We start from the raw sequence: 27,835 nt of genomic DNA, 5'->3' as shown, positions 1-27,835 counted from the left end.
TAATGATTCACGCTTGCATATTCATAGCACGCGTCACTGTGTCTTTGAGTCACAGCACACTCTGAATGAAACTGCGCCCTTTCAGCAAGGAGATAATGTTATTCCCCCCACCACCACCAAGTTGGCGTTTCTTATAATAACCACCTCTGTCAAACAGAGGTGCCCCCTAAGAGCTGTTCAGTCCCAAGCTTCGAAAACAACCTTAACAGAAACAATATCAAAAGCAGTTCAAGAGCCAAGCTTTATTGCTTGCAATCGTGTTTGAACCATGAAGATCCGAAACATGTCTTCACACGGGCAGCAAGGGGTGCTGGTTTAGCACTTCTTTTTGACTCTGTATGAAGTGATGCCATCCTTTCTGTCTTTTAAACCTGGGGGGGGGGGCAGGAATATTGGGCTTGGGGGCTGAATACAGTCCTCTCCAGTCCTCTCTATCTGATCCCCAGAGCTCACCCCACGTCACCTTCCCCTTTCCAGAGCACACCACTCACTGGCCCTGCTTTCCAACTTCTTTGAATGTTTTTGCCTGGCTGGAATTTGTCCTTGAACTCTGGCAATAGCTATTTCTTGCCTGGAGAACACAGAAGGATGTGTGAATGCGTACAGAAACTAGCCTACTGTAGCAAGGGGAAACTACATTTGCTGCTCTACCTGACAGGGGTTCTTTGCTGGTGTTTTCTGCAACAGGTCACTGATGCAGCAACAGGCCATTTGGGATGGATTAATCCTGGGCTGTCCACACACCAATCCCTCTGTGTTCACTGTTCTGTGACACTTCCCCAAAGTTACTGCATTATTGCCATCTGGAGGGGCACCCTTGCACTGCAGCACGACAAAAGCTGGACACAAAAATAAATAAGCCTGGAACATTTTTTGGTGTAAAAAGTTGCAGGATTTCAGTTGCTGGACAGGCACTGGTTGAAAATAAAGCAGGATATCCGCTCCAAAACTTTTTGCAGGGGCAAACAGTATAGAAAGCGGGTTTGTGTCTAACTGCCCTAATAGCATCATTAGCACAAATCCTCATGAATGCACAAGAAAAAGGTTGTCTGGAGGGGCCATGACACTTTCTCAAGAGAGGAGGAGCTGCTACACCCCTTCCCCTCTAGCCTTTCCCAGCTCAAAATCACTGCCCCCTGTTCCCGATCTTCTCTTCTCCCTGAAGATTAAAAGATATAGGAAATCTGCTTTGGGGTTTTGTGTGTGTTGAAAGTAAGAATCAGCAACAACATGCACACAATTGCCTGTCAAGTGTAGTTTCGGCTTCCTTTAAGTTAAGGCTGAGCCTCTGCGACATCAGCCCGTTTGGCAGGAGACGCCACAGGGACTTTCACAGTGGAAACTGACTGGTTGAGGAAGTCCATACTCTTGAATTCAGGTTAATTAACCCTGGCAAGGAAACCTAATGGGACAGAAGCCCTTGAGAGGCTTGCCTGTCTCTCTCTCTGACCCACTCCACTGTGAAAAACTCAAGGTCACTCCTTTTTCATCTTCAGCAGGGCTGGAAAAAGAAGAAAAAAATCACACTTGCTTAAAACAGAATGTTGATGGATTTTTCTCTCTCTTTTAACAGCTTTATTTCTTTATTTTCACTCATCACTCTCTCTTCTCCGCTCTTCCTTACTCTCAAGCACCCACCCCAAATCTCAGGCTCAGGTTGACTTACACCAGTATTTAAACATTTCCTCCCCTTTGGCTCTTACTCATTCATTCATTCATTCATTCATTCATTCTTATATTTCTGTCCAGCCTCTCCTACAGAGAGCTCATGCATTGTTTTCCTCCTCTCTGCTTTTTATCATCACAACCATCCTGTGAGTTGGGTCAAGCTGAGAGAGGCTGTGACTGGCCCAAGGTCACCCAGCGAGCTTTCTGGCCTTGTGGCCAAGTGGAGCCAAGTGCAAATCTAACACGCCACACACTACACTGGTTTTTCCAGGTGGAATTCAAGCACGTAATGCTTTTGAATTATGGTGCTGGAGGAGACTCTTGAGAGTCCCATGGACTGCAAGAAGAGCAAACCTATCCATTCTGAAGAAAATCAGCCCTGAGTGCTCACTGGAAGGACAGATCCTGAAGCTGAGACTCCAATACTTTGGCCACCTCATGAGAAGAGAAGACTCCCTGAAAAAGACCCTGATGTTGGGAAAGATGGAGGGCACAAGGAGAAGGGGAGGACAGAGGACGAGATGGTTGGACAGTGTTCTCGAAGATACCAGCATGAGTTTGACCAAACTGCAGGAGGCAGTGGAAGACAGGAGTGCCTGGCGTGCTCTGGTCCATAGGGTCACGAAGAGTCAGACACGACTAAATGACTAAACAACAACAACAGAAAATCCATGTTTTTAAAATGGATTTGGTGCTCTGGCACAATAAATCAGATTATTATCATTTTAAAACAAAGAAACAGGCTTTCACAGGTGAGGAGACTTCTGAGACTTGATAATGGAATTCCTGCATTCCACGTCTTTAGGCTCAGGGCCAAAAAGGAATAGGGATGACCAAGCAACTGGTCAGTTCTGATGTGTCTCTGAATGATCCAATCACACCTAATGCAGGCTCAGCAGATTTCCCACCCCAATGAAGGCAGATTGCAAGGAGCAAAGACCAGAGGGGTGAATTATAGAGAGATTGGGGGGGGGGGGCAGCATCTTCTTGCATAGTCACTGCAACTTTGGCATTCTTGCAGGACGCATTAGTGATGCCAAGCTTTGGTTGGATTCCCAAGTAGGGTTATCGTTTGGGATGAGCGGCGTATTGTTTGCAGAGCAGCCAAAGGCAGAATAAAGCCACTTACTTTCCAAGAGGGCTTCGTTTTCCATCATGGCCAATTTTGATCCTTATAGCTTGTGATGCACCAATGTAACATTCAGCTTCGAGGCAAGAGAGGCCTGTAATGTACAAGTCTGCACCCCACATCTATGGCGTGTCTTTGTCTGAGTGTGAGAGAAAAGGGGGTCATGAATAATTGTTTTTATTTTTATTTATTTGGCAACAATTATACCGCTTAAACATCAATACCTCTTAGTAGTTTACACAAAACAATATAAAATATACATTAGGCATTCCAATAAAATCAGATGTGAAAATCAAGTTAACCTATTATTGTCCCCCCCAAAAAAAATCAAAATTACATGTTTGAGTGGGTCAAAACAAAAAGGTTTTAGTAGGCACAGAAAACAATACCATGAATGTGCTATTCCAGCTGCATGGGGAGAATATTCTCCCTTTCAGGGCCCAAGATTCTTGTTGGAGACAACACCGAAGGGAAGTTTTTTATTAAATATTACTCCAGTGATATTATATGCCTTTGCGGAGAAGCAAATTGTACTCAGGAAGTCCTGGAGGATGTTGGCACTGTACCAAAGACAATGCAGACTTTAAACATATTTGGTGGGATTGCAAAGTGGCTAGAAAATATTGGCAAACTATATTAGAACACATAAAAGCAATTATAGGATATGAGAGATGAATGAATCCATTATTAAATCTATTAGGGCATGTCAGGAATGATGTGGGAGAGAAACATACCGTTCTTGTGGGAAGGTGATGGTAATGGTAGAAATTTTACTTGCCAAAAGATTTGAAAGGATGAAAATAATGCCAGCCATAAATGAGTAGGCATATTATGCTTCTGAATAAAATATCTTTTTAAAGACATTTCTGGTCTAAGTTGTGTACATTGGGGAAAATATTGAGAACTTTGGCAATCTTTCATCCTATATTAGAACAGGATAAGCCAATGGAATATTTAAGGCACCAAGTCCTTACAGAGTGGTATTCAGCTATGTTTTACCCAGAGTAGACCCATTTAAATTAATGGACCTGTCTTTTATGTATTTATTTCCTGCATTTATATCCTACTTTTTTTCCTCCAAGGAGCTCAAAGTGACATAAATGGTTTTCCCGCTTCTCATTTAATCCCCACAACAACCCTGTGAGGTAGGTGAGACTGAGAGGCAGGGCCTGGCCCAGGGTCACCCAGTGAGCTTCATGGCCAAGTGAGGATATGAACCCTGGTCTTCCAGGTCCCCATCTGACACCATACTGGCTGTTAGTCACGTTTATTAATTTCAGTGGGTCTACCCTGAGTAAAACATGGCTGAATGACACCCATAGCATTGAAAGGATCTCAGAAGTAGTCCAATCCCCTGTGGATGTATGTTCATGATTTAAGAACATAAGAACTGGAACTCCAGTCAGATATGAACAGAGGAGAGGCGCAAAGACCTTCTCTCCGTGAGCACAGTGGCAGATGTGGTGGGTGCATTTCCCCATATCAGTGGCACAGCTGATGGGGAGGGGGTTATGTCCACACATTTTGCAGCCCTGTCTCTTTTTTCTTCTCTTTTAGATGTGGCGGCCATTTTGCTACACACCATGGCAGCCATTTTGTGTTCTGCCGCACCCCATGGCAGCCATTTTGTGACTGGCATCCTCAGCACTTTATCAGAAATCCAGATGTGCCTACAGGCCCCCAAAGGCTGGCAACCTCTGCTAACTGTTATTTCCTGTAGCTGTAAATCCCATCAGTTAACTACATGTTACGGGCGAGGCATTTGTTTGTTTGCCTGCCCTGAATGCATCGTCAGCCCTACCATTAGGCTGAGTGGGGCAGCCGCCTCAGGTAGCAAATCCCCGGGGGCAAGAAAGTAGGGCCCCCCCCCATTCCCCTCAGAGACCCCGAAGCTAACTTGTACTCTCTAAGCCAGCCTTTCTCAACCTGTGGGTCCCCAGATGTTGTTGAACTACAACTCCCATCACCCCTAGCTAGCAAGGCCAGAGCACAGGGATGATGGGAGTTGTAGTCCAACAACATCTGGGGACCCACAGGATGAGAACCACTGCGAGTCTAAGCTATTTGGCCATTCCTAGATGCAGCAGAAGGCGCTGTTCCTTCACCAGTACTGAAGTGAGATTCTGCTCCCACTTGGATTTTATACATGGAAGGTGACAGCTCCATCTTGCCCTTGCCCTTAAGCAGCAAAAATGTTTGGGGCTGCCCCTGGTTTCTCTGGAAGAAGCTAGGAGGAGGAAGAACATCTTCTATGCCAGCAGAAAGACCCAGGTTCAATCCCCTGGGATTGAAAAACCTTTCTGAAATTCCGGAAGGTTACTGCCAGTGATTGACAACAATACTGAACTAGATCAACCAAGGGCCTTGCTCAGTAAAGGGAGCTTTCAGGTAGGGTTAGAGCTCAATGGCAGGACACCTGATTTGTATGCAGAAGGTTCAAGATTCAACCCCTGCCACCCTCAGGTGAGGATGTCCCAAGTCTGAATCCCTGAGAGACACTGTCATCACCATGCATTTAAAGCATGCCAAGTGCACATTTGAAGCTCATGACTTCACCCCAAAGAATCTTGGGAACTGTAGTTTATAAAGAGGGTTGGGGGTTGTAGCCCTGTGAGGGGGGAAACTACAGTTCCCACGATTCTTGTGGGGGAAGTCAGGTGCTTTAAATGTGCCTTGAATTGGCCCTAAATGTATGGTGTGGACCTGCCATCATCATTGACAATCCTGAGCTAAATGGACCTATGGTCTGACTCATTATAAGGCAGCTTCCGATGAGGAACTTTCAGTTTCATGCTTCTGGGAGCCTGGGGCAAAGATTCCACTTGTCCCACAAATGAGGCACAAAAAGCAGGCTTGCAACTAAGTACCAAGTATGCGTTGCTAACATAGAGAGAGAGAGAGAGAGAGCGTGAGCGAGAGAACAAAATACCTAGCAAGCCTATTCTCCAACAGCAAAGAGAGCTATCTATTGATTTGCGGGAATACCAAAAATAACTTTAAACTCTCCATCCAGAGCTGTGAATTTTTTTTCCTCATATATATATATATATATCCATCCTATTGCTAGGAGACCGTGGTTACTGGGAGGCAGGCATTGCTAGGCGACACCGGTTGCCGTGGTGACAGCTGGGAGCCTGAGTCATCTGCAGTGCAGTCTATCTTGGGTAAGAGCTGGCCAAATGGTGACTGAGCGCCTGCTGAGAGGTTTCACACCCCCTGCTCTGTTTATGTTTGTTTCCGGCAGAGTGGGAGGAGGGAGCGGTGGAGATTTGGGCTCGGGAAGAATCAGGCTTTAAAAAAAATATTCAATATACAGAAGGACATTATATCTATACCAATTGCTGTGGAGAGTAGTGAAGGCAACATTTTTGTGTGTATTACCCTGAACACTGTGGAAATGCTTTTCTGCAAGAAGGATAGGAGAAAGAGAGAGACAAAGAGAGAGAAAGAGAGAGAGAAATCCTCACATGTCATCTGGTGCATGAATGAAACATAAACCTTAGTCCTCCTAGAGGCAGGTCGGCCTAAGTGTTTGGACTGTACCACTTCAGGTGGCAGGACTTCACACCACAGAGTGCTCCTCCACACCATAAAATGAAGAAAGAAAATTCACATGTCAGGGGGAAAATCAGGCTCGCTCCCTGAAGTGCTGGTTTTCTGCATGAAGGGGGTTCCTCCCCCCCACAGAGTATTTTGTGACATGTGCCCCACAGAAACATAGGAAGCTGCCTTATCGCAGGAGCCAATTCATTGGCTCGTCTAACTGAGATCATATTAACACCGTAAATTTAAAGCACTATGATACCACTTCCCCCAAAGAATTTTGGGAGCTGTAGTTTGTAATGTTGCTTAGCGTTATCAGGAGACCCCCCCCCCCCAATTCCTTCATGGTGTTACAATTCCTAGAGTTCCCTGTGAGGCGAGATTGATAATTAAAACCAGTCTGAGAACTGTAACCTGCAAGGGGAATGTGAATCTCCTAACAACTCTCAGCACCTTTAACAAACTAAAGCTCCCAGAATTCTTTGGGGGAAGCCCTGACTGTTTAAAGTGGTATCATAGTGCTTTAAATGTATGCTGTGAATGTGGCCTTACTATTGTCTATGCTGTCTGCTGCTCTTAAGGCTTCAGGTAGGGAGTGTTCTCTGTTCACACCTGAAGATGCCACATGGGTTGAAACTTTTCTGCAGGGGGCAGGGGTGATACATGACCCTTTCCCATTCTTTTGGGCAGTGCTTAAGAGGCCTGTCTAAACACGACTCCTCTTCTGGCATTTCCTTCCTCACCTGATGTCTAAACCCACCAACCGGGTTTGGAATTTATTTGTGGGCCAAGATAGTTTTCCTACTGGGATCCCGTTTTTTATCTCCTTTATCCTGCCTTGGCCAATTGGCACCATCCAAGACAAATCACATGATGTCTTTTGTAGGTCAGCTGACTACCTGGTAAGACACCTGGTGCTCCTATAGGTTAGAATGGGTGAATTTGTCAATTCCAGTATCCTCTCAGTTTGTCATTGGATAAGGCACTCTTTTGGGTAATTGCCTCCCAAGCCATTAGGGTGTTAATTATGAGCACATAAAGTTATGAGTAGAGTAATGCCCTGGCAGCCAGTGCAGCAGTGTCAAGACTGGTGACATTGGGCTGCCCCACTTACCAGCCTAGCAGCTGCATTTGGATTTCTGCCTCATCATATACCAAATGCTTGCCTGGCAGAGTCATCTGCATGAGGTCAGGATGAAATCACCAAAGGATGATCATGCAAACATGCAATCTTGATTTACTATTGCAGAGGGTTTATTTCTGATTATTTCATATTTGAGTTGCTCACTGGTCTGCTTGGGGCAGGACTATCCAGGGACTATTTTAGGGGAAATTGCTTTGCAAAGATGTGCATTATTAGTGCTCTACTTGGGGAATGCTCCCCAAACCCATGTTTTAAAACCACCTCATTGGGAGCTAGGTTTTGGGCATAGTTGGGAGATTATTTCTACTTATATGGGATGAAACAAGAGGATGGATTTGGGTATGGTGAAGCAATGGCGGCTAAGAAGTCTATATATCCGTATGCAACTTCCTTTGATATAACACATATTGTATACCATCTTCACTAATACATACATGTTCTCACACACTTTGCCCAAGTCTGTGCATTCACTCTTTTTCTTTTATTGGACACCTGGATGGAAACCTTGGTGGCAAAATTCAGAAAAATGCAAATTTCAAAATGAAATTTCAGACCAGACAGGTTCACCTTTCAAGGCTGGATTTCTCCTGACTACCCCTCATGCATAGCTCTTAGTGGCTTCCGTTAAGTTCTGTGGGACAAAGTTTAATGGGCTACAGCAAGCTGAGAGAGCAAGCCAGGCCCAGGCACAGTTTGTATCCTTTCTTGAGAGGAGGGTGCAAGAAGGCTCTTGAGCAGAAAGCAATCCTTCGGAAGCTCCCTGTATAGTTTTTAGGGTTTCACCCATGTCCCTCCGCTGCTGTTGCCATGGCACCTGCTCCCTTCAGCTAAAATACCCCACCAGGGTGGAGCTGGGGTGGGGTGGGGGGATGAGTTGCACTGCTCATAAATTAAGGACGCAGCAGGGGATGGGAGGAGGAGGCAGAAGCCGTGTTTATCTGCCAAGGGACGCCATATCCTCCTTGCCACCGAATGCGAGAGTCAGTAAAAGGTTCTTTCCCCAGCTGCCACTGGGACCGGCCTGTCCCTGGGGCCTGTGAATGGCTGATGAAACCCAGGATAGGGCCTGCAGGGATGGCGGCCGCCTCTGCCTCCCCCTCCTCCTTGGTTATTTAAAAGGCAGGTCAGGTTTCTCAATCTGGCAGGCGTGCAAAATGCTAAGGGGGGGGGCTGGCGGAGAGGAAGAGGGAGACTGCAGCTCTTAAAATAGAAACATTTCCTCCCTCCTTTCTCTCTCTAACACACACACACACATTCCCTGCATATTAGCCGACCCTTTCTCTAGACAGATTTTCCCTTCCACTTTTTTCACCTACCCCCCCCCCCCCGCCTCGCCCGCCTTAGGTTCAAGATGGTTCTTCTTCCTCACTGTACTTTTATCACTCAGCGACTGGGCTGGATTAATCATTATGCTAAGTAACCTACAGAGCAGGGCTCCCACCTAATTAGGGTCCCTGCCAGGATCTGATTACAGGCATTCCAACTGTCTGCCCTTGTTTACTAGAGGACAGGTCGAGTTTTCTGGTACCTGCTCCTCTGTGTGTGTTTGTGTGTGTGTCTGCATGATCTTGGGGGTCGTGCACAAAAATGCAAGCAGATACATACGTCAACCAGAATTCTTTAGGCTTCATTCTCTCCCCCCCTCCCAATCTTTTAGATCAGGGATGAGGAAGGTGTCACTGGGCATCACGCTGGACCATTGGCTAAGCTGGCTGGGGCTGATGGGAGATGCAAGTCCAGCAGCATCTGGAGGGACCATCTATAGTGCCCATCTCTATGGCAGGCGATGAATCTCTGCACTTTGACTCTAGGCATCTGAAGCAAGGTACACATTGCCCCTCCTCCACCGCCACCCTCTCTCAGTGCCTATCCCGACACTGGATGTGCCAAGCTTTTCCCAAAAAGTGCACCCTTACTCAGGTCCATTCTGAGGTAAAACATTCTGTTAAACAAGTGGGAGTCAGTGTGTGGCCATGGCTGGGCAGTCTGACTACAACCAGGGTTGAGACCAGGGTTCAAATCCCCAAGAAGCGTACTTGGTGACCTTGGGGCAGCCCCTGTCCCTCTTTCAGCCTAGCCTATCTAATAGGGCTGCTGGGATAAAACAGAGAGCAAGGGGAATATACCACCTTGAGCTCCTTGGCGGAATATGGAATACAGTACCTCAAGGACTGCCTCTCTCCATATGCACCTACCTTGACCCTGAGATCATCCTCTGAGGCCCTTCCTTATGTGCCTCCTTTGTAAGAGGTCTGGCAACATGAGAACAGGCCTTTTCTGCAGTGGCTCCCCATTTGTGGAATGCTCTCCCCAGGGAGGCTCACCGGATGCCTTCATTATACACCTTTAGGTGCCAAGCAAAAACGTTCCTATTCAACCAGGCCTTTGACTGATTGACATCTTATACCCCTTTTAAATGTGTTTGTAGGAGGGGGTAGCAGGGAGGGGGCATGATTGGTTTGTGGTTTCCCCCCCCTTTTTTTAATCATGTATTTTGTATTTTTATGTTGTGAACCACCCTGAGATCCGTGGACGAAGGGCAGTTTGCAAAAGTAATAAATGACAATAAAGGGAACTAAAGGGAACTAAAGCAAAAGGTTGCAGTGTGTGGAGTGTTCCAGTCAGACAACCATGGCCTCCCTTACAATACTGTTTGACTTCTTCTACCCCTCCTCGCCCCACCCCTTGAGTTTTCCATTTCCCCCCTAGTAAATTAGCGTTGTGTGCTCATTGGGTATGCTTAGTCTGCACTGAACTTTTTTCTTTTTTAGCTGCTACCCATTTTGGATTCCCCCTCCCCTAAATATTTTTTGTACTTCTGAAAACCTTAGGGCTTCCTCAAGCCTGCTAACACCTCTCTCTGGTGCGTAAGTGGAGCTGTTTGGGCTACATGGTTTGCTGTTGTTTTATTGATTGGAGTTTAGAAATTACTTATTGTAATTGTTGAGTGGATTTCTGTTTAATTTTGAAATGCTGATATTTAATATTATTTTATATTATTTTACTGAATGTTGAATGTTATTTTATTTGCATATTGTATATTATATTATGCATATTGTCTTATTTATATGATGTTAGCTGCTCTGAGCCTGGCTTTGGCTGGGGAGAGCGGGATACAAATAAATTTTTTTATTATTTTTATTATTATTATTATTATTATTATTACATAAGGAATGGCACTCACACCTTGAACTAGAGGGATGACGTGGGTCTTAGCGCACAGCTCTGAGTTCCAGACACACCACCCCAAGTAGTCCATACCCAGTGAGCATGCTCAACCTTCACTGGCCTGGGTCCCATTCCCCCTGAGTTGCCCCCTCCATAATTTTTGCAATTTATGTAAACCTCAGAGGTTTCCCCCAACCACTCTGATACATATTCTTTTTGTGTGGATTTTGGCTGTATAATGAGACACAGAATACTGATATTAGTGTATGTGATGATACCCTTGCATTTAATTCAGTGGTACCTCGGGTTAAGTACTTAATTCGTTCTGGAGGTCCATACTTAACCTGAAACTGTTCTTAACCTGAAGCACCACTTTAGCTAATGGGGGCCTCCTGCTGCTGCTGCCGCGCCGCCGGAGCACGATTTCTGTTCTTATCCTGAAGCAAAGTTCTTAATCTGTAACACTATTTCTGGGTTAGCGGAGTCTGTAACCTGAAGCGTATGTAACCTGAAGCGTATGTAACCCGAGGTACCACTGTAATAATAAACCCAAATACTGTTAAGCAATAAAGGCTGCTTCCATTAGGGTGAATGGGGCTCTGCCTGCCAGCTTTCTCCTCCTCTGTCTCCATGTTGTCCTTGTTGAACTCAGCAGGGAGGGGAGGAGGGGGACAAAACAAGAAGGAGTTGTGTCATTGGCTCAGGCTCTGCCTGTTATTGGCTCCGGCTCCACCTGCAGTTGGGCTGCCTGCCTTCTGCCCTACCAGAGGTGGCCAACATGGTGCCCTCCACATAATAGTAACAACAATTTATTATTTATATGCTGCCCATCTGACTGAGTTCCCCCAGCCGCTCCGGGTGGCTTCCAACAAATTAAAACACAATACAAAACCACATGTGGTTGGACTCCGACTCGGCTCAGCCCCAAATGACCCCAATTCCCCTTGGGCAATGCCAGCATAGCCAATGATCAGAGATGCTGGACATTGCGTTTGAATAACTTCTGGAGGGCGACAGGTTCCCCAGCCCACCAGACCATTGTGTGGCTTCTCTTGTTTTGTACAGTAGGCTCTTGTGTGGTAGGATTCAGTAAAATAGTTTGCTAATATGTCACCTTCTCCCCCCCCCCTTTACTTTCTGTGCTGGTGGTAGTTGCTGCTGCTTTGTGGAACATCAATAACCATTCAGAAACATGCTGCTCTGTCCATGCTACTAATCTGCTCAGGGAAAATGTGGATGGGGGAACATGGATATTAATTTCGTTCCTAATTCCCCCTCAATTTTTTTTTTTTTCAAAACGTGGTGATTGGGGATGAGGGAGAAATTGGATTCAGTTCGCATTTTAGGTAAACCTACCTAATTTGCACTTTCTGGATCAGTACACAAACCCATGCTTTGAAATTTGCACCTTGCTGCATTTTGCACCATGGTTCTCTAGTCAAGAAATGTGGACAAAAATGCATGCACTTAGAATCATAGAGTTGTAATCGAGTTGGAAGGGACCCTGAGGGTCATCTACTCCAACCCCTTGCAATGCAGGAATGAGCAGCTGTCCCAATACGGGGACCGAACCTTCAACCTTGGGGTCATCAGCACCTCGCTCTAACCAACTGAGCTTTGGGTAAAGTGTATCTAGAAATGCATCTGTTTGGGAAAGCAGCATACCAAAATGCATTATATAAGGAGGGATTTGCTTTGCCTTTTCTCAAATTGTAGAAATTGTGTATATTGGACAAAATAGAATACAAATATATGTATATTAGCGGAAATTCACACTACTGCTGAATTTTCATGAGGACTTTTGTTTGTTTTTTTAATTGCAAACAAATGTGGAAATGAGGAGAACTAAAATGAGAAACTGAAAGAAACTGAAATGGACATATTTGCCCATCCCTAGCGGCGATGAACACAGTGGGGAGGAGAGGTTTGATTTGAATCTTGGAAGTTAGAAACTGTCTTGAAACACCCTGGGCCTGGCCTTCAGAGCTGCTGGCCATACCTTGGCATTGCAAGTCTTAGGATCGGAATGTAAATTGGTTTAAGTCCAGGCTCAACTGGGTTGTTGATGGGGCTATAAAAAGCCTCTTGACAGCCCTATTATAAACCATACACACTAATCCCCTATCCATCATTTCATCCCTCCCTCCCTCCCTCCCTCCCGAGCTTGCAGATATAGATATATATACGGTTTGCAATAGATCTCTTGCAAACCCAACCCCACTTGATCGACCTAAACTGTAAAAATAATCCAAATCAAAACAAGGTAAGGCCGTAAAGGAGGAGAGTGGGGAGCCCTTGTATTTATTCACAGCGAGCGGTTGTTGTAATCTCTTTAGGATCCAAGCCAGGAGGGGTGTGTATATCTCTCTGTGTGAGTGAGTGTGCAGAGGTGGGGGGGGGGGAGAGAGAGAGAGAGAGAGAGAGAGATGGGACTCACCGGCCTGCAGTCATGCATTATTGATAATAACAGCCGTGCCTCTTTAACTGGCTTTGCTCTACGACACTTGAGGGTGCGTGCATGAACATGCCTGCAAGCGGGTGTGTGTGCATGTGAGTGTGTGTTGAGGGAGGGAAACAGGCAGAGAGAAAGAGAGAGAGAACCAACGCCAGCATCTTTCATTCCCTGCACTCTGGATAACCATCTCTTGATTTTTGTTGGGGGGGGGAGAGAGAGGAGGAGAGAAAAGAAGGGGACGCCTATTTTCCCATCGCTGCCACCTCTTCTGCAGCTCCATTCATCCTGATCTGGTGGGATGCATCTCGCCGAGTATTCCCCCCCCCCCCCAGGTTGTTGTTGTTAGTATTATTCTCTCTCTCCCCCCTCCCTCTGTCTCCCATCTCCATTTCTGAAAACAACAGAGACCAGCCGTGGATTCTCCTCTGAGCAGGCTGGAAGCAGGAGGTTTGTGTGCTGGAGGAGAGGGGAGAAGGAAGAAGGTTCCCTGGCTGAGGTTCTCCATCAGGCTGGATTGGAAAACAAGGGAGATTTAGACTCCTCTTTGCTGTTCCCCCCACCACCACCTCTGGCATCCCTCCATCCGGTCCCTGATGCTTCTCTTCCTTACATGAAAAGGCCGTCGGTGTGCGGAAGGCATGGCATGAGCTAAAACGACTCTCCTGGAGGTAAGCATGCTGCATCTGTGTATTTAATCCTTTACAGCACAAATATCTCCCTCTCTCTCTCTCTCACGCTTGCACACACACTCTCCCTCCCTCCCTCCCTCCCTCTCCCCTGAATACCTTCCCACCAGGTATTGATGTCTGTAGGACGGCATCCCACCCAGAGGGTTTTTCTTGCATTTGCACCACCAAGGGAGAGACCATCCAGGGGCTGTAATTACATCCCTCCTCAATGAAGATCAGAGCATCTCAAAGCCAGTGTTACATAAGGACAAACCTCCTTGCTTTGCTTAACAGGGATCCGACTCTGTGTTTCTATCTGTCTCCAACAGATACTCTAATATAGTCTGGCAGCCTAGGTGGTGGTTGTTTTTAGATTGGGGGGAGGAATTTGACCCCTCCTGCTCAAACAACCCCCTCCCCCAGTTTTGGTTTGCTGCATTGAATGGAAATTTTGGTGGATTGCTACCAAGGCAATCTCATCGAGAGGCTGGGTGTTGAGTGGGACACACTGTTGTTGTTGTTGTTGTCATTCTTTTTCGGGGAGCGGGGGGTGTTGCTGCTGCTGTGATTCATGGATTTGAGGGGTGTCTTGGTGGCGCCATTTCCTGATCCCCATCTGGGCTGGCCGAGAGGATGTGGCGGTGAGATGGTTGATTTTTGGGCCCCACGTGGATCTCTTAGTTTGGAAAGAAGGTAGACCGGGAGAAAGAAAACAGGGCAAGCCTGACCTGACTGTTTTGGATTTTGCTTCTCTGGCCAGTGGAAAGAGAAGAGGGCCCTGCTGTTTGGTCTCTTGCCTTCCATCCTGGTTGAAAAAATGGTTTGGTTTTTTTAAAGAAAGAAATGATAATAATAACAACGCAGGAATTTTTGTTTGATGTCATATATCCACTTCTGTGTGGGTCTTGAGAGTCCACTGCTAGGAACACTTGCCTGGGAGTAAGCTCCCCTGAACTCGTCAAGAATTATTTCCATGCACAGATTTGGTCTGCACAAATTTAATTTTGTGGACCTTCCCCCCCCCCCCCCATACCTATGCTTTCCCCCTAAGAACCTCTGGTACAAAAATAAAAATAAAAAACAGGTTGACTGGCGCAGAACAAGAAATGACCCAGGAAAGTGTCACCTGTTACATTTTTTCAGGGTTCTGTAGTTAAAGGCACACCAGAAGGGTTGGGTTTTTTTTAATTTAAAAAGTGGCAGCACTATCAAAAGCTCCCTTTCCCATATATATATATATACACATAAAAAGAGCAAATGGTCTTCTTGGGGGGTTCTGCCTAGAGACTGCCAAGAGCCGAGATTTGGAATGGCACTGTAGTGATCAGCAGCCATAGAGGAGACACCAATGGCAGATTTCAGCAGGATGCTGTTTGGCTTGCCTGTTATTGTTTCGAAATGCAGTGGATTTATTTTTGGGTTGGTGATGCGAGGTCTGTGTTGTTTGGAAGATATCTCTGCAGCTTTCTTCCCATGCTTAAGAGAGTGGTCTGTGGCTAGCTGGAGAGCTTCTGTTTTCTCGTTGAATTTGGGGCTTGGTTTCTTTCTAAAATGACTATTTTGGAGGCTCCAACTTGTGTGCTCTGTCCTGAAAATCTTGATCCCTTGTTCCATGAGTGTGGCAGCTGGTGAGATGTGGTTCTCTTCCTACCCCTGGCTAACAAGCAGTAGAGTTGCCAACTCTTTTTCTAGCCTCCGCTCCTGCACCTTTCCCAATAGCTGGAGCTGAGCCACAGATGTTGTCAGATGAACAGGTGTGTGTCCTCCCAAAGCTTCACCTGCTGATATCTGCCCATGAAGCAGCTCTGAAAGGCAGAAAAACAGCCTAGGCCATTTTTATTTTCTGGTCAGTTGGAAATTCCAATGGTTGGTGAAAAATATCCTGGCATATGCCAGATGTGCTGCCCTCTCTGTTTGAGAACTGAATTCTGATATGAAAAGAGGGTTGTGGTGTAAACATTGTGAAGGTGTGAGAGAGAGCTGATAATAATTCAGTCTTAATTTAGCACTGAAAGACGCCGCAGTTGTTAACTAAACAGGGCTGGTAGTCGTGCAAGTTTAGCTGTGCTGATTCCCCATAATAACAGAAACAATGAGCAGATTATGGTGGGCTGTGTTCTTCACTGTTTCTGTTCTAAAAATGGCCATTCCCTGGTTAAATTGTGCCTGCTGCGTTGGAAATCCATAATCGCTAAGCCCAGACATGTGGGAGCTGGCTGTGGCTATTCTCAGTAGTGGCAAACAAAACATTTTGCATATGCTCAAAGAAACTATTTTCTGTGGGATCCATGCCTGCCATTAGAAAGATGGGCGAGGGGTCACCCAAGGTTCAGTTTCAGCATGCTGGGTTGGTTGGTGTTTGCTTCACTCTGTGTAAGAGTTCACCCACATTTCTGCTTGTCCTGTGCCTAAAAAAGATTAGGGGCAAGCGGTTTCACACTTGACCCACACTTTCTAGACACTGGTCCAAGTGGTTTTGCCTTTGACGTGACACTTTCCCCGGGATAACCCTCTCCTTCGCACTAAATCAGAACAAATGAAAATCCGTGGAAAACCCAATGGCCATTTGTTCCAATGCAGTGCAAACAACTGGCTTTCCCCAGGAAGAAAATGGTGGGGCAAAGGAAGGTATGGAGAAGCCCTCAGACAGGCTTTCATAATCTGGTTCCCTCCAGAGGTTTAGGGTGGCAGCTCCTGTCTGGGACTGATGAAACAATAGCCCCAAACATCTGGAGGGCATAAGAAGATCCCTGATGGATCAGGCCAATGCCCACCTAGCCCAGCATCCTGTTCTCACAATGGCCAGCCAGATGCCTGTGAGGAAATTCTCAAGCAGGACTTGAGCACAAGAACATTCTCCCCTCCTGTGGTTCCCACAACTGGTACTCAGAAGCATTGCTGCCTCTGACCATGGAGGCAGAACAGGGCCATCCTGGCCAGTAGCCATCAGTGACCGTCTCCTCTGTGAATTCGTCCAGTCTTCTTTTAAAGACATCCAAGTTGATGGCCATCACTTCCTCCTGTAGGAGGTTGTTGTTTTGGGTTGTTAGTGGAGAAATCATCTGCAAAATTCCTGCTTTTTTCACTTGAAAAAAAGAGAGAGAGAAAGTTGTTAAAAGGTCGCAATGCTGATACTGTGTGACTGTGTATCCTGAAATATTTCACAAATGAATTTAGGAATGCTCTTGTGTCTATAAAAGGGCAGCCTCCTTATCATACCAAGGATTTTCATCCATTTGTATTGCTAGAGTAGCAGGTGACAGATCCCTGTTCTGAGGACCTTCCAATTTAAATCAGGGTTGGGGGAAACTTTGGCCCTCCAGATGTCGCTGAACTACAACTCCCATCATCCCTGGCCATTGACCATGCTTGCTAGGGCTGATGGGAGCTGTAGTTCAGCAACATCTGGAAGGCCTAATGTTCACCACACCTGGTCTAAACCAAGGAAAAGGAGGGAAGTGCAGCCAGAATAGAGGAGGAATATCGGCTTGTTTCAGTTGCACGTGTTGAGGTTTGGCTGCAGGCTCAGTTAGATGTGGGAAGTGGGAGGCTGTGCGAAAAGGTTCAAAGAGAAGGTGGCTCTTCAGGAGGGATCTGAAGGCCCAAGCCGACCATTCATTATACGTGACTCTCATAAGAATGTAAGAAGAGCCTGCTGCATGGGGCCAATGGCACATCTAGCCCACCGTCCTGTGGCTGCCCAGATGCTTGTGGGCAACCCTCAAGCAGGACTTGAGCACAAGAGCACAGCTACCCCCACCCCATAGTTTCCAGCAACTGATCATGAAGGAAGAACATAGCCATTGTTCCTAGCAGCCATTGATCAACTGATTCTTCAGGAATTTGTCTAATCCTATTTTAAAGCCATCCAAGTTGGTGGCCATATCATGGACCCTTGTGGCAGTGAGTTCCATAGTTTAACTATGCACTGCATGAAGAAGGACTTCCTTCCATCTCCAGTGATTCACTTACTCCTTTTCCCCTTTTTCTTTTGCTAATGCATAACTGACCACCCTACCTTCAAATGCTCTGTGCAGGTACATTGTGGGGATCCCTTTCAGAAAATTTTAAATAGCACATATGCCAAAAGTTCTCCAGATTTTTGTGTGCACGCAAATCTAGGTGATAAATAAAGAGGATGGAGCGACTCTCCTAGAGGAAAGCTTACAGCATTTGGAACTTTTTAGTTCATAGAAAAGATGAATAAAAGGCGACATGGTAGACGTTTATGAAATTATACATGGCATGGAGAAAGTAAATAGAGAGGAAAAAATCCTCCCTCTCTCACAATGAACACCTGAGGATTCAAGACATACAACAGTGCATAGATAAAAATATATTATTTGCTCCCACCAGATATATTGATGGCCACCCAATTGGATGGCTTTGAAAGACAATTGGAGAGGTTCATGGAGAAGGCTGCTAGACACAATGGCTATGCTCTGCCACCACTGCTCTGAAGACCAGATGCTGGGAATCACAAGTGAGGCTGTTGTGCTCAAGTCCTTCTTCCAGGCTTCCCATAGGAATCTCTGCTGGTCATGTTGACAGCAGGATGCTGGGCTAGATGAGCCTTTGGCCTGACCCAGCATGGCTCTTCTTACGTTCCTAAACCATCATGATACCTGGGTACCACTTCTGCTGTCAGAGGCCGTATGCCACTAAATACCAGTTACTGGGAATTGCAAGTGAGGAGAGAAGTGCTCTTGTGCTTGGGTCCAGGATGCTGGACCAAATGGGCCATTGCCCTGATCCATTGGGGCTCCTTTAATATTCTTATGTTTATATTCTTGGTTTTCTGCATCAGGTGTGATTGGATGACCCAATCACAGCTGCTGCAGAGAGGTAGCAAGATTAGCCACACTCAGAGGAGATCAGGCGTGAGTCAGTGCCCCAGTTCTTCCTGTTTCCAGTGCAGACGTGGGTCCAGCACAGTGATTCACTCAGAAGCGCTGGACTGGGAGTCCTTATTCTTGCAGCCCTTCAGGCAGAAATGTATTTATTTATTTATCTCTCTATATTTAAATCTGCTTAATATAAAAATAAATTTCATATATATACACAATTGAATAAAATGCCTTTTAAAAGGTAAATGAAACCAGAATTGAAACTATATACCATAGATAAAATAGAGCAGTGCATGAATGAAAAAGTTTAAGAATTGGGAATCAAGAATCTAGGACGGCTTGGGTGAACACAGAGGGGTCATGTCCAATGTTACAGTTCCCAGAATTCCTTGTGAAGAGGGATTGACTATTAAACCACACCTGGAGTTGTAGCTGGGTGAGGGGAAGGGGGTTTCTCCTAACAACTCTCAGCACCCTGAACAAACTACAGTTCCCAGGAAACTTTAGGGGAAGCCACAACTGTTTAAAGTGGTATGATGATGCTTCAAATGGTGCAGATGGGGCATTAGAGGAATGCAATCCTATACTGTACGTTTAAGAAGTGTTTTAAAAGCTGGTTACTATTTCTGCCTCTCAAAGCACCTGGAGGAAAGGGTGTCTCTCTGAGGAAATGTAGCACATTAATAGAGTGAAAACAAAACTTTTGACTTTACCAATGGGCAGTATTGTACTCCTTAGTGGTAAAACATGTGGTTTGCAAGCAGAAGGCCTTAGGTTCAATTCCTGGCATTTTTAGTTAGATAGGAACATAGGAAGCTGCCTCATACTCAGACCATTGGTCCATTAGGCCTAGTATTGTCTACAATGACCAGCAGCACCTCCTCAGGGTTTCAGGTGGCAAGTCTCTCTCAGCCCTACCTGGATATGCCAGGGATTGAACGTGGGACCTTCTGCATGCCAGGCAGATACTCTGCCACTGTACAAAATAGCAGGTGATGCAAAAGATCCTTCTCTGCCTGAAACCCTGGAGAAGACCTGCCAGAGTAGCTATGATGCTGAGCTAGCCTGGGGTGGTATTAGGCAGCTTCCTCCATTCCTATAGGGACAGTGCTATTGCATTCAGGTCTTGCTTGCAGGCCTCCCTTAGGCACCTGCCTGGCTTCCATGAGAACAGGGTGTTGGACTACATGGCCACGGACCTGATCCAGCAGGGCAGTTCTTACACTCCAACTTGAATTTAGAAAAAAGTGTAATTCAGGAGGTAGGGAAACGGTATCATTTCTTGCCTGAAGTTTGCAAACCTCTAAACGATTGCACAAAATATTTGGGGGGAGTGAGGCGATTGCTGCAGTGAGCAGTTTAGATGTCACATTAATTGAACCCGGTAGCTCACTCTGCTAAAGAGATATTGGGAAAAAAAAGAGATATTCAAAACAGCTTTCCCTTCAAGGCCAGAAAAGCTTTTGCACTTAAATGTCACAAATTAGCACCTTTAAATTTTCACAGTATCTCACTTCCAAAAATATCAGACCTGTTCCCTACCACCACCCTCCAAAGTTTAATACAGTATTCACAAGAAAGTTGTTTGAGCAAGTTCCTAAGGGAAGAGATGGTAAGATTACCCAAACAGAACCGCCTCAGCTAGGGATGGGGCATTCAAGACTTTGGACTCGCATAGCTGCATACAGGAGCTGCCTCCGTGGCAAAGCGTTTGCCTCTGAGTCTGCATCTGGTGACAGGAACACTCTAAGCGGGCAATAGGTGGCTCGTTCACACATTCAACATGTTGCTTGATGCTGCCACCAGCAAGTGATGCATAGGTGAACTGATCAGTAGAGTTTCCTTAATGATGATATGCCTTGTTGTTGTTGTTGTTGTTGTTGTTTATTGTATCATCCCATCTGTCCACCTAGAGGAGCCCAGGGCAGCAAATATTACTGATAAAACAATCAACGATGAAAAGTGTGAAAAACAATTCCATATACAGTCATACCTTGGTTGTCAAAAACCTTGGTACTCGGATGTTTTGGCTCCCAAACACCGCAAATCCGGAAATAAGTGTTCTGGTTTGCGAATGTATTTTGGAAGCCGAACGTCTTTTTCGGCTATTGGCATTGTTTCCAGAGCCAATCAGCCAATCAGAAGCCACACCTTGGTTTGCAACTTTTCGGAAGTCGAACGGACTTCTGGAAAGGATTCCATTTGACAAACAAGGTACAACTCTCCCCCTCTCTCTCTCTATATATATATATTTAAAAAACATTCAAATGTAAATATCTATATGAAAGGCTTGTTGGAAGAGGAAGGTCTTCAGTAGGTGCTGGCTAAACAGTAGAGAGGGTGCACTATCTATCCTGTTGATGTCCTCTTCTAGCTTGGCTCAAGGCTTCTGGGGAAGGCTGTGCTGAGGATGTGGCACTTCCTGGCAAGGCAGGGTTATGCGAGGAAGAGGAAGAGTCACAACCAATAACAATGCAAAGTCCAGTCTGGTAGAGCAGAGTCAAGCTAGGCTCTGCAGGATCACAACAAGGCAGGTCTGTCAGGACCCTGGACAGATCACTGTGGCAAATGCTGGCTGCAACTCTCCCAAGAAGAGCTGTTGTCTTAGCAGCCTGGCTGATTCCTTATGAATTGTCACTGGTCTGACTGGCTGTGGGCCCTGCCTGCCTCCGAAGACCTATTTGTTTCTCAAAGGGCCATTGCAGGTTCCTAGGGCACAGGGGCAGTGAAGATTGCATGGGGCAGTGGGGTTTTAGTCCAATGAATCAGGTTAAGCCATGTCATCTGACCAGGAAGGTCCTGGAGCGGGAGGTGATGCCTCCCTGGGTGATGCCTTCTCCCCTCTGAGTCTTCCTTTGAACCAGAGGTGGGAACTGAGAACCTGAGGCCTAATCTTTTTTTTTAATATTTAATATTTCATTTTTTAAGACAATATTGTTATACACTCACATCTTTTTCAATTTCTACATTGCTGGGATTACTCAGATCCCTTGGACTTCCCCCACCCTCTGGTTTCATATATATATATATATATATATTAATTATATATATATATATATATATATTAATTTTGCAGATTCCAAATTGCTCTTTAACATGGAACATCACCACAAGAGAATAATCATGGAAGCCATCGAGATAGAGAAACACCCTCACAACATGAACAAGCGTGACGACACATCCCGCTTGCCAGACATCTGGAAATTAGCCCTCCCCACAAAATCTGACACCAGATCCAGAGGCACACAGAACGCCATCACCAATCAACCACACCAGACCCAAACCCAGACCCTCTCCACAGATAAATTACAGACACCATCCAGTAGCCAAACCAGGGTGGCACCTCCGGATGCTGCACCCCCCTGCAATCCCTACACAGATTTGGCTGGCACAGGCCACAAAACCACAGCTCGCCCCTATACACGAAGCCAAGCCAGAGCACAACCAAGTGCAGTACAGCCATCTTCTCAGAAAAACTCTTCACAAAGTTCAAGAGTTCAAGACACGAAGGCTTTAGCAACTAATCCACACCTAATGACCCACCTAAGTGGGATTCAGGAAATCACTCAAGAAATCACTCAAGATATCCCTCAAGTAATTAAGGAACAAAAGAAGAAAAGGCACACTAGCCTGGGAACCTCCTCTCTGCCCAGAACATTGGAGGCTATACACCACACCTCCTCAACAGTATTTATAGGAACTCAAACACTGAGATCCTGCTCTGTTCCAGTAACAAGAAGCCGAAAGCACCAGCCTGAAGATGACGAGTGAGACCTCGTCGAAACGTCGCCTAGACACCCCAACTTTTACACGGGAAGACACCCGAGGACACCAAAACCTGCATTCCTGTACCCGTGAAAATCTACGAAAGCATATATATATATATATATATATATATATATATATATATATATATATGATAGATAGATATATCATTACATTTTTCTAATTCACATTATCTCCTTTTTGAACTCCTTAACTCATATTACATTTACAGGTAGGTAGCCGTGTTGGTCTGCCATAGTCGAAACAAAATAAATAAATAAATAAATAATTCCTTTCAGTAGCTTAGAAACCAACTTTCAGTACCTTTCAGTACCTTAGAAACCAGCTAAGTTTGTTACTGGTATGCACATGAAAGCTCATATCAATAACAAACTTAGTTGGTCTCTAAGGTGCTACTGGGAGGAATTTCATATTACATTATAAGTGTTACAACAACCCTGCCAATGTTTTTAAGTATATACAGTGGTCTTTAAGGTATTCTATAAACTTTTTCCACTCTTGACTGAATTTTTTGTCATCTTGGTGCCTGATCCTCATGGTCATCTTTGCCATTTTGGCATAGTCCATCATCTTGGTTATCCATGCTTCTTTAGTTGGGACTTTCTTTTTCTTCCACTTCGGGGCAAGTAGCATTCTTGCAGCTATTGTCACGTACATACTGGTAAATAGTCTATTAAAATCTTTTGGCATTTCGTCTCCTGTTAACCCTAGTAAAAAGGCTTCTGGGTTTGTTTGTTTTAATAAAAGTTATCTTAAACATTTTTTTCAATTCCTTGTATATCATTTCCCAGAAGTCTTTTTACTATTTTACATGTCCACTGTAGACCAGAGAACATGGCAGTCTTTGTCCCTATGTCCCACTTTACCGAGGAAAGTCCTCTATTTGAAGACATCCTCTGTTTCAGAGTTGGGTAAGCTGTGATTCTCCAGATGCTTTTGGACCACAACACCCATCATCCCTGACCACTGGCCATGCCGGTTGCTGTGGAGATCAACCACATCTGGAAGGCCACCAGTTTGCCACCCCAGCTCTGTTCAAATGCCGATCTATTCATTCCAAGTCTGGTTTTAAAGACAACAATCCTTGCATAAGCAAGGAGATGCATATGCTGGGGTCAAGCGTGCATAGAAATACATATATTCATGAACACAAACACAAAAATGCATTATATTAGGGGAAATGGCTTTGCAAAAAATTATGCTTTGGGCAAAATTGCATACCAAAAATATGTATGAGAAACCTGCACTAAAATGCTGGTGAATTTTAATGGGGACTTGTTCTTTCTTTCTTTCTTTCTTTCTTTCTTTCTTTCTTTCTTTCTCTGATGTGAAAATGTGGGGAACTGAACTTAAGCTTGGAAAAATGAGGGAAAAATGAAATGGGCACATTTGCCCACCTCCTTCACTCTTGTGCCATCTGAGAGCATCAGACAACATCGCTTTGCGGGTTCTTCTCCTGACACTTTAACTGCATCTGGATATTCAAAAAAGAAACTGGTGATCTTGTCGCCCTGTCCCTTGTTTGCCACACCCAGAAGTTCTTCTGCTGCTGCTGCTTCAGGGTTGTCGAATCTCACTGGATTTGTATATATATTTGTTTTTAAACATGATTGTGGGGGAACAGCCCACTATTGGTTTCAATTGTCTAAACCAAAAGGAAGCTGTCCGGTCTTGTGGTTCATCTTCAGGAAACCTTGGTTTTATCCTCATGTGCCCTCAGCTGAGTCACTAACGGCTTCAGTTTTTTGAATGGCTTTTCTTTTCAAACAACTCTGTAGCAGAATTCCATCCTGGAGCCCCTTGTTCTCTTCCTCATAAATCTAGAGTTTGCAGTCTTGAGTGTGGCTAATGGCAGGCGATCAGATGCAAAAACAAAAACAAACAAACCCTGAACCCACCCCCACCCCCCACCATTTTATTCCTTCCAGGGACACCTGTCTGTTTTTGTGGTTGATTTTCTGCAGAGGTGGGGGCTCCTCGACCCTCCAGATATTGCAGCAGAGGTCATCTGTTCAGAGTCTTCTCCACTATGGTGAAAAGTATTGTGCTTCTTTTAAAATCATAGTAATTATTTACAAATTGCATATAAACCCATATTTCATGCAAATCTGCACCCTCTCTTATCCTTTTTTTGGGGGGGGGGGGTGATGTAGCAACAGTCACCACCACCACCAACTTACTGAGAAGGCCCCATCCGTCCATCTCATCTTCCTGAGCACTTGTGATGGCACAGGGGATGGGCTGGGTGAGTGGGCAATAGCTCAGTGGCAGAGCAGCTACTTTGCATGCAGACAGTCCCAGATCTCCAAATAGGACTGGGGAATGCTCCTACCTGAAACTCCAGGGGGCTGGTGCCAGACAGCTCTGACCATACTGAGCTAGATGGGATGGTTGGCCTGACTCTGTTTAAGGCAGCTTCCTATGAGAGAGTGCTGTGGTAGTCAGGTCCTTGCACGCTTCCTCCAGGGGCCTCTGGCTGGCCACTGTGAGAACTGCTTGAAGCCCTGGAGAGCTTCTGCCAGCTGGTGTTGACAATACTGGGTTAGATGGACTAATAGTCTGACTTGGTATAAGCCAGCTTCCCAGGCTTCTATTAATGTGTCAGCCCTTTAATCATAGCCATGAGGACCGGAAGCTTCCGTTATTTTATTTTTTAGCAAACAGGCCATAACTCGGTGGTAGAGCACCTGCTTTGCATGCAGAAGGTCTCAGGTTCAAAACCTGGCATCTCCAGGTCAAAGTGGGAATAGTGTGGGGAAACCCAGGAGTACTGTGGGAGAAGGATGATGGTATCTGCTGAATCTGTCTGGCTTGGTGCTTCTCTGCTCAGCACTGAGTTATTAATATGTAATAATACTAAATAATAATAATAAATCGGGACATGCTCACAACACGCCAATTCTCATTTGAAGGACCCAAGAATGAGTGGTCCTGAGACCTTCCACTACCCTTATTTTCCATTGCTAAGGGCTTGACTCTATCTCTTCCTTGTGCTCTCTTTGCTTGCTTTGCAATCGCCTCTCTCCTCCAGCGATTCCAAAGCCAGAAGAGGGTTTTGTTCCTTTCTGCTCAAAATAAACAAAACAGAGCTGTCCCAAAATAGGTGACCAGCAGTTCAGATGCGGCTCAGCAGCTGCTGAGTGTGAAATGGCAGGCTGTGAACTGCACAGTGCTTCAGTGTCCTCATGTCTGCCTCGGCACTAGAGAGGAGGCATCTGCTCCCCGCTCAGAGGTTTCACTTCCAGGGAGTCTGGGGACGCAGCTGAATTCTGAAGAAGAACGACTTTAGCAACTCACACTCAAGGGGGGCAGGAATGTAACAAGGCATCCCCAAAAGGCAGGGGACATGAATTCACTAGGGACACGAACCAAAAAATGGAGCCATTTGGAGCATACGTTTTAAAAGGAATAGGGTAGCAGCTATGCTGGGTAGATGCAAACATCATTGGAAAGCACACTGTGCAGGAGAACCCAAAAGGGAAACTGATGTGGGGTGTGTGGGTGTGGGTGTTCGGGTTGCAGCCTGCCTTTGCTGAGCACAACAGCATTGCCTTAAAGTTCTCAGATAGCCACTGAAGGAGAGCCATATGTTCGCTTTTTCAAAAGCTGCAGCAATTTGCAGGCAGAGGGGGATGGGGAGAGGGGAGGGGCTGTGCTTGCTGCCTCCGCCACTCGCAGTGGGATGTCAGAGAGGGTGAAAGCCAGGCCTCTCTGTGTAAATAACCCTGCAGGGCGCTGGTGTGTTCACTCTTGCAATAGACAGCGACTCCCATTAACCTCAAAAGGGTTTGGGTTTAATGGAGGGTTTCTTTGGGTTTTGGAACCGAGTGCTGGTGAATGCTGAACTCAGAATAAACCCTGCTCACGAGGCTGGTTAGACGATATAGATCACGAAGACATTTGCACACTGGGGAAACCCTGCTGTAAAAACAGGATGGCGGGGAATGTCTACCACGCAGAGGATTTGTTTGCATACAGTTAAGGATAATTTGTTCCATTATCCTAAGAGCAAACAGCCAAGGCCTCCGTGATCAAGGTATTCCAGAGTGTTTCAGCTGTGTGTACCCACCCACCATGATTACAAGTCACTATAATACCCTCTAGGGTAGCAATCCTAGGGCTGTTCACCCAACCAGATTTGCTTCATACTAGGAATGCTTGAGGGATTAGGTTTTTGGCAAAGTCCACTGTGAAACTGACCTGATCTGTCTTTTCTAGGCTAACATGCAAATCAGAACTTAGGAAAGTAGGAAACTGCCTTATGCTGCACTAGACCTTTGGTCCATCTAGCTCAGTATTGATGGACCTCCAGGGTTTCAGACTAGGAACAATCCCAGTCCTACCTGGAGATGCTTCAGATTGAATTCAGGACCTTCTGCATACTGTTAAATGTGTGTAATAGTGTATGGAGGGAATTATGCTACCCGAAGAGCTTCAGAATAAGGAAAATGAGAACATAATGAGAGTTCATCTGGACCAGCCCATCCAGCATCCTGTTCTCACAGGGGCCAACCTGGTGCCACACAAGCAGGACGTGAGCCCAACAGCACGCTCTCCACTAACGTTCCCTAAGAACTGGTATTCAGAGGCCGTATTGAGGAACTACACACAGCCATAATGAGTAGCAGTCATTGACAACCTCTATCTCCATGAAGTTGTCTAATCCCCTTTGAAAGCCATCCATGTTAGTGACTATGTCCACACTGCCACTTGTCTCGCACTTTCCTCTGGGAAAACCTGCTCCTTATCACTGAATTGGAGCAATTGGCTTTTCCATAGACTGACATTTGTTCTGATTCAGCAGTGAAGAATGTGTTTTCCCAGGGAATGCGGCAGGGCAAATGGGAAACTGCTTGGACCCTTGCTTTCTAGGTGTGTGGACAAGCCCACATCTCTATTCCTTTTGGTGCCTGTTAAAAACATTTTTGTTCAGGCAATTTTATCCAGGCGTGTAGAAGTTGGCATGTATTTTAATCAGTTTTCAGATGAATTGTTTATTTTATTTATATTTTGGAGTTTTTGAATGCGTGTTTTTAACTTTGTCTTGCGTTGACAATTTTAATCTGTGGTGTGTCTTTTTTTTTGTTTTGTTTTTGGGCAAACTGCAAATAGACCCTCTAAGCAATCAAGCGGTATATAAATTATGTTAAATAAAAAAGTAAACCTTTGGAGAGCAAATTCCAGAACTTAACTATGTGCTGCTTGAAAAAATGTTTAGTTAAAACTAGTTTGCAACCTGCGCAATGTATCCAGCTTATGTTCCTTTTTATTGTCACCTTCACCTCACAAATAAGTGAGGTTTGATAAATAAGGAAGCATTCACTGAAACAAGGAAGAGTTAGGAATCCTATTCCAGATGCAGCTGCTCACCACAAAGGCACAAAGGCTGGCATCAGACATGGGCCATGTTGGGGTGCTTGGGCCTTT

General features: G+C 45.5%; 1 protein-coding gene across 5 annotated transcripts in view; it reads left to right on the top strand.

Moving 5' to 3' along the window:
• The first annotated feature begins 5,950 nt into the window (after positions 1-5,950).
• The window catches only part of FBXL16 (F-box and leucine rich repeat protein 16), a 62,644-nt gene continuing 40,759 nt past the window's right edge, over positions 5,951-27,835 (top strand). For 2 of the 5 annotated variants that reach the window (XM_083414209.1, XM_083414205.1), the window contains exon 1: positions 13,062-13,775. The gene's annotated coding sequence lies outside the window, so the exon portion shown is untranslated. Of the gene's footprint in view, positions 6,002-12,820; positions 12,916-13,061; positions 13,776-27,835 lie in introns of those variants that run through there. The other 3 variants (XM_083414208.1, XM_083414206.1, XM_083414207.1) reach the window with 3 other exon arrangements.

The sequence above is a fragment of the Podarcis tiliguerta genome (assembly GCF_965153285.1).
Source record: "Podarcis tiliguerta genome assembly, chromosome: 14".
NCBI classification, from domain to species: Eukaryota; Metazoa; Chordata; class Lepidosauria; order Squamata; family Lacertidae; genus Podarcis; species Podarcis tiliguerta.
This window is presented reverse-complemented; position numbering and strand designations above follow the sequence as displayed.